Here is a 15667-nt window from a genome sequence, read left to right as displayed (position 1 = left end):
GCTGGATGAAGCACAAGTGGGAATCAAGATTGCCAGGAGAAGTATCAACAACCTCAGATATGCATATGACACCACCCTTATGGCAGAAAGCAAAGAGGCACTAAAGAGACTATTGATGGAAGAGGAGAGTGAAAAAGTTGGCTTAAAATTCAAAATTCAGAAAACTAAGATCATGGCATCTGGTCCCATCATTTCATGGCAAATATATGGGGAAACAGTAGAAACAGTGGCAGATTTTATTTTGGGGGGGCTTGAAAAATCACTGCAGATGGTGACTGCAGCTGTGAAATTAAAAGATGCTTGCTCCTTGGAAAAAAAGTTATGACCAACACTAAAAAGCAGAGACATTACTTTGCCAACAAAGGTCCATCTAGTCAAAGACTGCAAGGAGATCCAACAGTCCATCCTAAAGGAGATCAGTCCTGGGTGTTCATTGGAAGGACAGATGTTGAAGCTGAAACTCCAATACTTTGGCCACCTGAGGCAAAGAGCTGACTCATTTGAAAAGACCCTGATGCTGGGAAAGATTTAGGGCAGGAGGAGAAGGGGACGATAGAGGATGAGATGGTTGGATGGCATCACCAACTCGATGGACATGGGTTTGGGTGGACTCCAGGTGTTGGTGATGGACAGGGAGGCCTGGCATGCTGCGGTTCATGGTGTTGCAAAGAGCCGGATACAACTGAGCGACTGAACTGAACTGAACTGAGTCAAAGCCTATGGTTTTTCCAGTAGTCATGTATGGATGTGAGAGTTGGACTATAAAGAAAGGTGAGTGCCAAAGAATTGATGCTTTTGAATTGTGGTGTTGGAGAAGACTCTTGAGAGTCCCTTGGACTGAAAGGAGATCCAGCCAGTCCATTCTAAAGAAAATCAGTCCTGACTATTCATTGGAAGGACTGATGCTGAAGCTGAAACTCCAATACTTTAGCCACCTGATGCGAAGAGCTGACTCATTTGAGAAGACCCTGATGCTGGGAAAGATTGAGGGCAGGAGGAGAAGGGGACGACAGAGGATGAGATGGTTGGATGGCACCACCAACTCGATGGACATGAATTTGAGTAAGCTCTGGGAGTTGGTGATGGACAGCAAGTCCTGGCATGCTGCAGTCCATGGGGTTGCAAAGAGTCGGATATGACTGAGCGACTGAAATGAATTGACAAAGAACATAATAGCAGGGAGAGCTTATGGAAATTCACAGAGCCCCATTCAAAGGGTTGGAAGTTAAAGGGCAGGAAATTATAGACAAGCAGATAGGAAGGAAGCTCTGGCATAGGAAGAAAATAATCACCTAGTTACTTAACTTTGTGTTAAATACTGGTTCTCAAACTTTGGTGCAAATAAAGAGCAACTTCGATGGAACTTTTTCATTGCATGTACACCAAGGCCTCAGTACCAGGCTTTGATTCCATGAGAATAAAGCAAGGGTCGGCACAGCATACTTGTTCTACAAAGATCCAGATAGTAATTGTGTTAGGATTTCCTGGCCATATGGACTCTGTCACAACTACTCAATTCTTCCCTGTAGTGTGAAAATGGCCATAGACTATATATAAATTAAAGAGTGTATCCACTTTCTAATAAACTTTTATTTACAGAAACAGGTAGCAACTTAGATCTGATCCACAGGTCAGTTTGCTGATGAGCAAGGCCTGCACGCCTGTATTTTTTTTTTAAGTTCTACAAGTGATTCAAATGCAATGCAAAAAGATTCAGTATTACTGAATTAGAGCACCATTTCCCAGAAAGCTTCAGTTTGAATACAAATATGTTACTTATGAGAGGTTAGCATGTTAATACTTTATCAGTCTTTCCCAAAGTTTTATCTAATAATAAATTTTAAAAGCACAGGAAATTGGAGCAAAAGACACACGACTCTCATTTATGAATGGCTACAGAGAGGTTATTTAAAAACTCTAAATTAAATATTATGAGATAGAATCCTGTAGCATATTAAAAGAATAAACTATTATAACTAAGTGAGACTGATACCAGGAATAGAAGGACATTTTGTATTCTTTGATTTAATAACTTCATTTCTAGGAATGATACAGATATACACGAAGAGATTCAGGTAGAAAAAGTATTTATCATTGCAGCAATGTTGGTTATAGCAACAGATTGAAATCCATCTACAGGTCCTTTAATGGGAGACTGGTTGGTACAATATGCTCAAATATGCACAGAATGTCTCTGCAAGAATATACAAGAAACTAGCAACAGTGATTTCCACTAGGGAGAGGAAGTGGATGACTAAGAACCAGGGCTGGGAGGGAGACTTGCTGTATATAATTTGGGGCTTTAGGGTTTTATATAATGTGCAAATACATATTCAAATGACTATTATAAATTTTTAAAATTACATTTATCAATTGGTTTATTTAGAAAATGCTTATTGACCTCTTACCTGAAGGTAGGTAATAAACATGATATCTAGAAGAAACTATCCAGTAAACAATTTGGAAAATGGTAGCCCAAGTGCCTAGATTCTATCACCAAAATTTTTGATCCAGTTGTCCTAGGAGAGGGGAAAGAGGCAGATAGTACTTTTTTTTAATGTTCCGAGGTGATTCTAATGGGCTTCCCTAGTGGCTCAGACAGTAAAGTGTCTGCCTACAATGCAGGAGACCCGGGTTCAATCCCTGGGTCAGGAAGATCCCCTGGAGAAGGAAATGGCAACCCACTCCAGTACTCTTGCCTGGAAAAATCCCATGGATTGAGAAGCGTGATAGGCTACAGCCCATGGGGTTGCAAAGAGTCAGACATGACTGAGCCACTTCACTTTCTTCACTTTCCCATCCACCTGCCAATGCAAGAGACATGGGCTCTATTCCTGGGTCAGGAAGATCCCCTGGAGGAGGGAATGGCTACCCACTCCAGTATTCTTACCTGGGAAATCCCATAGACAGAAGAGCCTGATGGGTTACAGTGCATGGGACCGCATGGACATGACTGAGCAAATGAGTGTACACACATACAAGGTGATTCTAATACCTAGTCATGTCTGAGGACTACTTATCTTAAATAAGCATCGTTTGATGGTGAAAAAATCTACAGAGAGTCTTAATTGGATCAGAGAACACCAGGTCTCCAGAAGACATAACAAGTGCATGATGTCATTTTTCAGAATAAAGGAAGGGTCAAGGAGGAATTAAGTGGTTTTGAGGAATGTTCTTCCACTTTCCAGAGCAGTCTTATGAAGATAATTCATTTTGCTGATCTCAGGCATCCCTAGAGGGCAATAGCTGCATTGCTCCCATTTCATGCACTTTTTTTTCCTGGCCATGCCACACGGCTTGTAGGATCTTAGTTTCCTGACCAAGGACTGAATCCGGACCTTTGGCAGTGAGAGCGCAGAGTCCTAACCACTGGACCACCAGGGAATTCCTTCATGAACTTTTCTATCAATACTTGCACTGAAGGAAGGAAGACAGAACAGAAAGACCACATACACAAGCACACATACATACATCATAGTAAGGTTCCATTTCTTCTTTGACTTGCTAAGGGAATACTGGAATAAAAATCCTTACTCTATCATCCAACACCTTCCAATTCACTATTGCCAGAGAGACCCTTAACAACCTGAACTGCATGTGTACTGAATGAAGACATCCATAAGTATGTATTGAAAATTCACAATACAGCTAAGGAAATTCAGTAACATGAGAGAACAATCAATCTGAACAACTATAATGCATGACTGAAATTGGGACAGAACTAATTGTAAGGGAAAGAGGAAAAATTAAGATGAAAACAGCAAGAAGCCCTAAAGAGACACAGAAATGGGGAAACCAAAAAACATTTTTTCACCATTTAAAAATTCAGCAGTGAAAACGTCAAATAGAATGATCAATGCTAAAAACTAGAAGATAAAAGATATATTTGTAAACATAGAGGAAAATACATTGAAATGGGATTTATCAATGAAAAGATAAGGTATATTGAGAGCAGGTCCAGAAAACTAATCACTAAGCAATAGTTGTACAAGAAGAGAAAAAAAATAGGTGGAAATCAGTAATCAGAGAAACAATAAAATAAAACTTCTCTAAACTAGAAAAACTTTAGATTTCAGATTAAAAGTGATTCCAAATTTTAAGAACCGCTAATGAATAAAGAAGCACACCTAGAAAGCCTATTAAAACACCTAAGCAAAAAACAAAAAACAAAAAACCCTAGGCTACAAAAAAAGGAAAATTTTATAGATATCCAGATAGGATTTTTTAAAGGTTGTTTATAACATAGAATTGGGCTTCCCTGGTGGTTCAGATGGTAAAGAATCTTTCATAACAAAGACTGAGACTAGCACGAAATCTCTCTTCTTCAATCCTGAAAGAAATACATGTAGAAAAAAGGATTTAAAGTAATATTCATATGGGAGAGTAAGAAACACTTGTAAACATGAGTTCAGAAAGTACACCATTCATGTACTCTTTATAAGTAAATCATTCAAAGAAAGAATATTCCCAAATGAAAACTACAGCAAATCAAAAAACTCAAACTAAGGGAAGATGAAATGTATGCAAAAGAGTGGTGAGCAGTGCCTTTTAGAAGCCTATCTAAAAAGGTAACATTTGAACAAAGACTTAAAGCTGGCGTGGTGGTAAAAGATACTAAGAAGATATAGCCATCACAAATATTTATGCACCAAGCAATAAAACAGCAAAGTTTCCCAGAATTAGACAGAGAAAGCAGTATAACTACACATAGTGAAGAATGTTAATAGATGTCTTTTGGAAAATGACAAAGCAGAAAGGAAAAATGGAGAATGGGAGTTACTCAATCAAAATTTTCTGTCCCCTTCAAAGAAAGTATGTACTTTCTTCTTATGGCTATGGAATATTTATTAAAATCAGTGATGTCCTTCACACAAAGGAGCTTTAATATATTCATAAAGTTTTTTAAGACCCCATTACCTAACAATAGTACAAAAAATTAGAAATCAATAACAAAAATATAAGAATATCTTGGCCATCTGGAAAGTGATAAGTGCTTGGATAAAAGAAGAAATTAAAATGGAAATCATGACATACCCAAAATTTACCTCTGCAAAAAAGTACTTTTTAATTTGTATTAAAAGCTATGGGCAAACTAGGAATGGAAGGAAACTACCTCAACATAATAAAAGTCATATATAAAAAACTCATAGAAAACATTGTACTAAGTTGTGAAGGACAAAGTTTTTCCTCTAAGATCAGGATAAGGCAAGAATGCACACTTTCACCACCTCTATTCAACATGGTACTGGAAGTTCTAGACAGAGCAATTAAGCTATAAGAAATTACTAGGCTATTAGTCTAATTAGGTTATTTATTCTTATTAGAAAAAAATTAAAGGTATCCAAATTAGAAAGGAAAAATTAAAACTGCCTGTTTACAAATGATGTGATCCTAAATGTATAAAAACTTTACAGATTACACACAGACACAGAAGCTATTAGAACTATTAGATGAATTTAACAAAGTAGCTGCATACAAAATAGACACACAAAAATCAGTTGCTTATCTATACACTACAAGTAAACACTCTGAAAAGGAATTTTTTAAAAAAAATTCCACTTACAATAGCATCAAATAAAAATATTTAGAAATTAGCTTATCCAAGGAGGGAAAAGACTTGTATAATGAAAACTACAAAGCACTGTTGAAAGAAATTAGAAAGTGAAGTCACTCAGTTGTGTCCGACTCTTTGGGACCCCATGGACTGTAGCCTACCAGGCTCCTTCGTCCATGGGATTTTCCAGGCAAGAGTAATGAAGTGGGTTGCCATTTCCTCCTTCAGGGGATCTTCCCAACTCAGGGATTGAACCTGGGTCTCCCACATTGCAGGCAGATGATTTTACCATCTGAGCCAGCAGGGAAACCTGAAAAGAAATTAAAGAAGACATAAATAAATGGAAAGATAACCCATGTTCATGTATTAGAAGAATTAATATTGTGAAGATTTCAATACTACCCAAAGTGATCTACAGACTCAATGAAATCCCTATCAAAATCCCAATGATATTTTTTGCAAAAATAGAAAAATCCACCCTAAAGTTTACACAGCATCTCAAAATCCCTGAATAGTTAAAGCAATCTTGAACAAAGCTGGAAGATTTATATTTCATCATCGCAAAACCAACTACAAACCTATGGTAATCAAAACAATTTGTTGTTGTTCAGCTGCTCAGTCGTGTCCCCATGGAATGCAGCACGCCAGGCTTTCCTGTCCTTCACCATCTCCTGGAGCTTGCTCAAACTCATGTCCATTGAGTCAGTGATGCCATCCAAACATCTCATCCTCTGTCATCCCCTTCTCATCCTACCTTCACTCTTTCCCAGCATCAGGGTCTTTTCTAACGAGTCACCTCTTCACATCAGGTGGCCAAAGTATTGGAGTTTCAGCACATCCATACATGACTACTGGAAAAAGTATAGCTTTGACTATACAGACCTTTGTTGGCAAAGTAATGTCTCTGCTTTATAATATGCTGTCTAGGTTGGTCATAGCTTTTCTTCCAAGGAGCAAGCATCTTTTAATTTCATAGCAGCAGTCATCATCGGCAGTGATTTTGGAGCCGAAGAAAATAAAGTCTGTCACTGTATACATTGTTTCCCTATCTATTTGCCATCAAAACAATATGGTATTGGAATAAAGGGGCTTCCCTGGTGGCTCAGTTAGTAACGAATCCACTTGCAATACAGGAGACCTGGGTTCCATCCCTAGGTTGGGAAGATCCCCTGAAGGAGGGCATGGCAACCCACTCCAGTATTTCTGCCTGGAGAATCCCCATGGCTAGAGGAGCCTGGCAGGCTGCAGTCCATGGGGTCACAAAGAGTCGGACACAACTGAGCGACTAAGCACAGCACACAGCAAAATCAATAAGCACACGAAAAGATATGGCTTCTATCAAAAAGAAAAAAAAAAAGAACAGAAAATAACAAGTATTGGTGAGGATATGCAGAAACTGGAAATCTTCTGCACTACTGATAGGAACTTACAATAATATAGCCATTGTGGACAGAATTATGGTTGTTCCTCAAAAAATTAAAAATAGAATTACTATATGGTCCATCAAAACCACTTCTGGGTATACACCCCAAAATGACTGAAGGCAGGTTTTAAAGAACTATTTCTACAGCCACATTCATAGCAACGTCATTGACAATAGCCACAAAACTAGAAAGAAATGTCCATCAACAGACAAGTCAATAAGGAAAATAAAGTAAAAATATGCAATGAAATGTTATTTAGACTTAAAAAGGAAGGAAATTCCAACACGTGCTACAACACAAATGAATGTTGATGACATTATGCTGAAGTGAAGCAAGCCAAATATGAAGACAAAAATCCACTTTTATGAAATACATAGAGTAGTCAAATGCATACACCCAGAGAGTAGAAGAAGTTGCAGGAGGCTAGGCAAGATGAATGGAGAGTTATTGTTAAGTGGATATAGATTTTCAGTTTTGCAAGACAAAAAGAGTTCTAGAGATGGATTGTAGTGATGAGTGTACAATGGTACAGATGTACTTAATACCAATGAAGTGTACAGTTAAAAATGGTTAAAATGGTATTTTACCACAATAAAAAATTTTAAAGAACATTAAAAAACATAGGATATGTATAAAAGATGCAAAACTTTCCAATTTATTTTACAAAGGTTTTATAATGTAAATATAAAACATTATAAACATATAAAAAATAAAAAGCATTCACCATACAAATGTAAACACTCTAAATAAGACAACAAAAAATCCAGCAGTTTATGAAAGATGTTAGGAAATCTAACAATATAATTTGTATTAAAAAATTAAAGAGAAAATCCATACAATTGTGCCAACAAATAATAATTAATAGATATTGAATTCTGGAACCATTCCAGATAAAAACTCCAAAGAATAAAAGAATAGAGGTGATGTGGTATTTAAGAGCAAAAACTTTAGAGCCTTATTACCTGAGTTTGAATCTCAGATCCAGCAATGCCTAGCTGGAAGTTCTCTTTAAAGCTAAAATGATAATGATAGCTCCTTTATGAGTTAATATAATATAAGATATTTAGACCAGCACCTGCTCTTCAGAAAGGCACTATGGTATAGGAGCTACCTGGATTCAAATCCATTCTTACCACTGTGAGCTATGTGACTTGGGGGAAATTACTTAACCTCTCTGTACCTCTATTTTTCCTTTGTCTATAAAAAGTAGCATGTATGTGAAAGTTGGACCATCAAGAAGGCTGAGTGGTGAACTGATGCCTTCAAATTGTGGTGCTGGAGAAGACCCTTGAGAGTCCCTTGGACAGAAAGGAGATCAAACTAGTCAGTCCTAAAGGAAATCAACCCTGAATATTCATTGGAAAGACTGATGCTGAAGCTCCAATACTTTGGCCACTGGATGCAAAGAGCCAACTCCTTGGAAAAGACCCCAATGCTGGGAAAGATTGAGGGTAGGAGAAGGGGGCGACAGAAGATGAGATGGTTAGATGGCTTCACCCACTCAATGGACATGAGTTCAAGCAAACTCCGGGAGGACAGACAAGCCTGGTGTGCACTCCATGGGGTTGCAAAGAGTCAGACATGACTTAGGGACTAAACAACAATAAAAAGGGGAAATAATAAACACACATCAGTAAAATAGGGATAATACTAAACCTACTTCTAATTAGCCTTGTTCATAAGCTTATTGTAAAAATTAGATTAAAGTGAAAATCCACTGCCTGGTACATGCTAGGAATTATTATGACAACATGGTACCTTCTGGGGCTTCCTCTCCATGGCTCCAGTCTCTCTGGCAACCAGCTCACAAATTCCAACCACTTTAGCAGGCCCAAACTCTAATTCCTGCTTCTTCTGCCCAGAGAGACCACCAGTCTGAGCATGGATTCTGCCACCTTGGGAAATATACAGAGGGAAAACACCTAGGTAAATGCTGGGCTTGAATCAGATACTTCCTCTCTCTCTCAAGGATTGCCACCTTGCTTTGCTTGCTGTCAAATGCTTATAAATGGTTGTTTTAAGTATTTCTGTCCAGTTTTTGCAGTCATTCATGGCAGGAGAGTAGCCTGATACTACCTACTCTGTTATGATCAGAACTTGAAGTCATAGCAACAATTTTTTAGTTGATAACATACTGTGCTGTTGAGTTTGTGAGGGAAGTAAGTATTCTCCAATGTTGTGGGTAGAACTATAAATAAACTACAGTTTTTTTAAAACAATAATAACAACTTTTACTAAGTTCATTGTGTGTCCCAAAATTTCTAAGCTGTTCATACAATACAAATCTATCATTTAATCCTCACAACCAGCCACATGAGATAGGTACATCCTAATTACAGAAGAGGAAATGGAGGAAGGCAGAGGAGAGTAACTAACTTGTTCATGGTTATAAAGCTAGTAAATGGTGGAGTCAAGGTTTGAAACCTGACACTTTTATTCCACAGCTCCTGCTCTCAACCATCCTTTATATGGCCAACTGGAAATATTTATTAAAATTAAAATGTACATAGCTTTTGATCCAGCAATCTCACTTCTGAGAATTTATCCACCAGAAATAAAAGCACTACTAGTATAACAATATATATGTGTAAGTTTGTTTATTGCAGCATTTATAATACTTTTAAAAATTCTGGAGCCAATCTACATGTTCATTTGATAAGAAAATGGTTGAATAAATTATAGTACATTTGCACATACTATAGAATATTATATGACTATTCAATGAGATGAATATATATATATTGAGTGGAGGCTGTATAAGACATATTAAAGATGAAAAACAAATTACAGAATAATATGTATAGTGTGAGTCATAAATGACTCACCTAATTTATGTCTCCAGCATAGACCTTTCTGTTGAACTTCAGACTTCCCACTGAACACTCCCTTTCAAAGATTCAAAAGCACTGCAAATGCAATACCTCTACAATTGAACTGAGAGTTTTCTATCTCCAAACCCGATTGCTTCTAGTGTCCCCTTTACTAGTTAATGGCACCATCATACATCCAAATATATGAGTCAGAAGTCTAAGATTTACCTGACACCTCTTTCTCTCTCACACCACGCTAGACTCATATCCAACCGATTACCGTGTCCTATTGATTTTATAACCAAAATATATTTCCAAACTATCTATTTTCATTCCTCCATTACCATCACTCTCCTGGCAAATTACCAGCATCTCACTTAGATTGCTACAATATTCTCTAACCTGACTAGTTTCTCCAAATCAGTAAATTCTAGCCCACCTTAATTCATCCTCTACCCCACTTTGTGAAATCAAAAAGAGTTGCCAATTTGAAAAGCTTTGCCTTACAGAAAACAATGCAGTATTATCATAATCACGGCCTAAAGAATTCAATTGCTCTTTATTATTAAAAGTAACAATCACTTTAGTAATCTGGGAAACATTTTGATTTATAATTCCCCATCCCCTAATACAAGAGCAGAGGAAATGTAACGGGGAAATTCACTTTAAATTCTTCCTAAAGAGATATTCTTTAGTGGGTGGGGAGGTGTGGCTTGAAAGAGCTTTCTAGGGAGTACCTCTAGCAATCATGCCCCCATGTATTCTCTCTCCACTTTGGCTACCACTTCATAAGTATCACGGTAGAAAAAAAAATTCTTCTTCATTCTATTCAGCCTGTGTAAATTTATAACCTGAAAGACCTTAAGCACCCAAAGGTCTCCTTCAACTCACCTGGGCTTCAGACCTGTTTCCTACCTCTTAATTCTTGCAGGTTCTCCTGATTAGGGCTGCAATACTCCTGTTAGGCTCAGCTCCTGGCCATAGATCTTCATCCACTGGTTAGAATTCTGCTAAGAGTCGGACTCGACTAAGCGACTGAACTGAACTGAACCCAGACTCCCAAATGCATCAGACTGCTTGCTGAGACTGATACACAGCAAGTCCCTGTAGGCCTCCTGGACACAAAAGCCTTTCTGGGTCTCCCATCTCTTGATTACAGGAAATAGGCTTTATTCAGTCCCTCAGTTCCAACCGGAGGTTCAAACAGTTGCTAATTAGGGAAGGAGGAGTTGTGGAGACAAAAGGGGAAAGTCAAGAAATAATAGTGCAGCCTTGGGGCAGAGTCCTAGTTCCCACTCAGTTCAGTTCAGTCTCTCAGTCATGTCCGACTCTTTGCAATCCCTTGGACTGCAACACGCCAGACTTCCTGTCCATCACCAACTCCCAGAGTTTACTCAAACTCATGTCCATTGAGTCAGTGATGCCGTCCACCCCTCTCATCTTCTGTCATCCCCTTCTCCTGCCTTCAATCTTTCCCAGCCTCAGGGTCTTTTCAAATGAGTCAGGTGTCATTAGGTGGCCAAAGTATTGGAGTTTCAGCTTCAACAACAGTCCTTCCAATGTGTATTCAGGACTGATCTCCTTTAGGATGGACTGGCTGGATCTCCTTGCAGTCCAAGAGACTCTCAAGAGTCTTCTCCAACACCACAGTTTAAAAGCATCAATTCTTCAGTGCTCAGCTTTCTTTATAGTCCAAATTTCACATCCATACATGACTACTGGAAAAACCATAGCTTTGATTAGACGGACATTTGTTGCAAAGTAATGTCTCTGCTTTTTAATATGCTGTCTAGGTTGGTCATACCTTTTCTTCCAAGGAGCAAGCGTCTTTTAATTTCATGGCTGCAGTCACCATCTGCAGTGATTTTGGAGCCCCAAAAAATAAAGTTCCATTGTTTCCCCATCTATTTGCCATGAAGTGATGGGACCAGATGCCATGATCTTAGTTTTCTGAATGTTGAGTTTTAAGCCAACTTTTTCACTCTGCTCTTTCACTTTCATCAAGAGGCTTCTTAGTTCTTCTTCATTTTCTGCCATAAGGGTGGTGTCATCTGCATATCTGAGGGTATTGATATTTCTCCTGGCAATCTTGATTCCAGCTTGTGCTTTATCCAGCCCAGCGTTTCTCAGGATGTACTCCACATATGAGTTAAATAAGCAAGTTGACAATATACAACCTTGATGTACTCCTTTCCCTCTTTGGAACCAGTCTGTTGTTCCATGTCCAGTTCTAACTGTTGCTTCTTGACCTGCATACAGATTTCTCAAGAGGCATGTCAGGTTATCTGGTATTCCCATCTCTTTCAGAATTTTCCACAGTTTGTTGTGATCCACACAGTCAAAGGCTTTGGCATAGTCAATAAAGCAGAAGTAGATGTTTTTCTGGAGCTCTGTTGCTCTTTTGATGATCCAATGGATGTTGGCAATTTGATCTTTGGTTCCTCTGCCTTTTCTAAATCCAGCTTGAACATCTCGATGTTCACGGTTCACATACTGTAGAAGCCTGGCTTGGAGAATTTTGAACATTACTTTGCTAGTGTGTGAGATGAGTGCAATTGTGCAGTAGTTTGAACATTCTTTGGCATTGCCTTTCTTTGGGATTGGTTCCCCCTCAAGGAATATGGACTTCCCTGGTGGCTCAGACTGTAAAGCATCTGCCTGCAATGTGGGAGAACTGGGTTAGATCCCTGGGTTGGGAAGATCCCCTTGGAAAGGAAGGAAGGAAATGGCAACCCACTCCAGTACTCTTGCCTGGAAAATTCCATGGATGGAGGACGCTGGTAGGCTACAGTCCATGGGGTCACAAACAGTCAGACACGACTGAGCAACTTCACTTTACTGGTCAAGGAATATATGAAACAATGTCTTGAATGGTTTTGCAATTACTGAAACCTCCACCTGGTGGGAGAAGTAGACTGTATCCTGCCCACAAGTAGGTAGACACCAGACCACAAGGCTGATAATAGATAGTGACTCCTACTTACCTCACCACCAACCCGCAAGGAAAAAGTCCACAAACTGATCATGCCCTTTCAGAGTGAAAAGTGAAAGTGAAACTTGCTCAGTCAAGTCCAACTCTTGCTGACCCCGTGAGCTGTATATAGCCTGCCAGGCTCCTCTGTCCATGGAATTCTCCAGGCCAGAATACTGGAGTAGGTAGCCATTCCCTCCTCCAGGGGATCCTCCCAACCCGGGGATCGAACCCAGGTCTCCCGCATTGCAGGCAGATTCTTTACCATCTGAGCCACCAGGGAAGCCCTCTTTGAACCACTACTATAAAATTCCCCACTACCCATTCCTAGTCTGGACACACAGTTATGAGGGCCTTAGCCTGCTGTGGCCCCCTTTGCTTGTGTATGTCTGTGCTTAGTCGCTCAACCATGTCCAACTCTTTGCGACCCCATGGACTGTAGCCCACCAGGCTCCTCTGTCCGTGGGATTTTCCAGGTAAGAATACTGGAGTGGGTTGCCATTTCCTTGTCCAGGGGATCTTCCCAACCCAGGGATCGATGTGTTTCCTGCATTGGCAGGCGGATTCTTTACCACCGTGCCTTCTGGGAAGCCCAAGCAATCAAGCTATGCTTTTCTACTTTACACAAAACTATCTCCAAGATTTAATTCCATGCTGGGGTACAGAGACTGGATTTGGTGTCAAGACCTACCACCATGTGCTGCACCCTACCTTCCAAACACACTAATATAATGCCCTGGTTTTGACTGTTGCTTGAATCCTACTGAGATAGTTGTACCTCCAAACCAAGCCCAGCCTCTGAATCCTGGAAAGTTTCCTCAGTGACTGCCTTTTCCCAGTGGGTGGGTTTCATGGCCGGTCTCAGAACTAGACAATAGTTTCCAAATGGGCAACATTTCTCATGACTCTTTGAAATACTGGTAAGCTCTGGGGAAGTGGGCAGGAGACAAGATGGCAGCTACCACTTCTCAGGTGACTAGATCTAGCTCTATAAACCAGCCTCATTCAACCTCAAGGGAAACTGCTGATGAATTCATTAAAATATTAATGACAGTTCAATATGTATAATATTGTTTTTCATTTGTATGATTTTTCACTTCTTCCAAATGTTTTGACACTGTAATTCTTTATTGCACCTGCTATTTTACTGGAGCTCATAGGCATCTTAGAAGATCAGTAAAATAGTTATTAAAGTGAATTATAAACCTCTTAAGGGCAAGGAGTGCCTTTTATAATGTTCTTCCCTAATTTTATATAAAGTACTCAATATGTAACTATCAGTTTTACATTTTTTTTCCATTTTATAGATTCAGAAATGAAGGCTCAGAGATGTTAAGCAACACATTTAAGATCCTACAACCAGTTAGTTCCACTCCTCACTCCAGAACCAGTACCCATTCCATTATACCAATAGTTTCCAAACTGTATTCCATGGAAATCTTGAATAGTGCTGGGAGCATGAGGAGGAGACCAAGTAAAGAACACACAACTGCTCCAATCAGAGCATTTTCATATTCACCCATTTTACATAGTGAGGTTTTGTGTCAGATTTTACTTGAATCAGTTATTGTGTTACTATATTTTTTCTTAAGAATAAGCAATCATTTACTTTTGTTAAGTGACAATAAATAAATTAATGATTTTTTTTAATTCAGAAGGAAATAAAAACAAAAGAATAAGCATTTACCCATATTAACATATAATGTCCTTTATAGTGAAAAAACTAGATGGTTAGAACTGATGTGAAGGAGGGGAAAGGAAGTAGAAAATTACAATATTCAAATCAGAACTAGTAGTTATGAACTGAACCCATGCCCTCAGACCTTCAGGCAAGCACACCGCACAACCATGGGTTGCAGCATTCACATAGAATGTAGCAGCCCTGCCCTCAGGATAGAGACCCCATAGGCCTAGAAAATCACTCACAAAATATGTCTCTGTAGCCCTGACAGACACTCAGAATACACAATTTCGTTTAGACTATACACAGTTAATGAAAGCTATTGTTGAAGGTTTCAGGATGATTACTGCTACTATCTTGGAGTCCAACCACCTAGCATGTTTTGTTGCCTTAGTTACTATCAAGCATTTTAAGCTCAGAAGCAAAGAGAGAAAAGAAGTATGCTTATGAGTGGGGGCTGTGCAGGTGGAAAGTATTGACAGTGGTGTTAGTGTCACTCCAAAAACAACTGCAGAAGACACAAATATGCAACTCACAAAATAAGAATGGCCAGAAGCACATGAAAATGCTCGATCTCACCAGTAATCCATGGAAAATGCAAATAAAATCAATATGATTCTCTGATTGAAAAAATTAGCAAATATTTAAAAACAATAGATAATAGCCAGAATTGGTGAGATCCAGGGAAATGTACACTCTTGCACATTGCTGGTAGGAGCATAAATTAATAAAACTTTTCTGGAGATCAATTTAACTATAAATACCCACTCTGAACGTTTTGTGGCTTCCCTGGTGGCTCGGACAATAAAGAATCTGCCTGCAATGTGGGAGACCTGGGTTCAATCCCTGGGTCAGGAAGATGTCCTGGAGAAGGGAATGGCTACCCACTCCAGTATTCTTGCCTGGAGAATTCCATGGACAGAGGAGCCTGGTGGGCTACAGTTCATGGGGTTGCAGAGAGTTGGACATGACTGAGTGACTAACACTTTCACTTAACATTTTGCATGTCTTAGACCATATCTAAGAAGTTATCCTGTAGAAAGAATCACAAATAAGAATAAAGATACACGTTAATTGTGGGAATTTCCTGGCCCTCCAGGGGTTAGGACTCCATGCTTTTACTGACAAGAACGCAGCTTCAATCTCTGGTCAGGGAACTAAGATCCCACCAGCCTCGTGGTGTTAACTGGGCTTCACTGCAGCATAATTTGCCATAGCGAAATATTG

At 39.2% G+C, this 15667-nt stretch overlaps 1 long non-coding RNA gene across 1 annotated transcript; it reads right to left on the bottom strand.

Annotated features, from left to right (window-relative positions):
* Positions 1–5040: 5040 nt before the first annotated feature.
* On the bottom strand, positions 5041–11100 carry LOC147341491 (uncharacterized). Its single transcript, XR_015158219.1, has 3 exons — positions 10680–11100; positions 8737–8873; positions 5041–5864 (listed from the first exon to the last, which is right to left on the bottom strand). It is a non-coding gene; the product is annotated as an uncharacterized LOC147341491 (long non-coding RNA).
* Between the last annotated feature and the right edge of the window lie 4567 nt (positions 11101–15667).

Source organism: Bos grunniens, chromosome X (assembly GCF_055505025.1).
Source record: "Bos grunniens cultivar Pamir isolate PY7600 chromosome X, Bosgru_T2T1.0, whole genome shotgun sequence".
Classification (NCBI taxonomy): domain Eukaryota; kingdom Metazoa; phylum Chordata; class Mammalia; order Artiodactyla; family Bovidae; genus Bos; species Bos grunniens.
The sequence above is the reverse complement of the archived record's forward strand: the minus strand, read 5'-3'. Positions and strand labels throughout refer to the sequence as shown.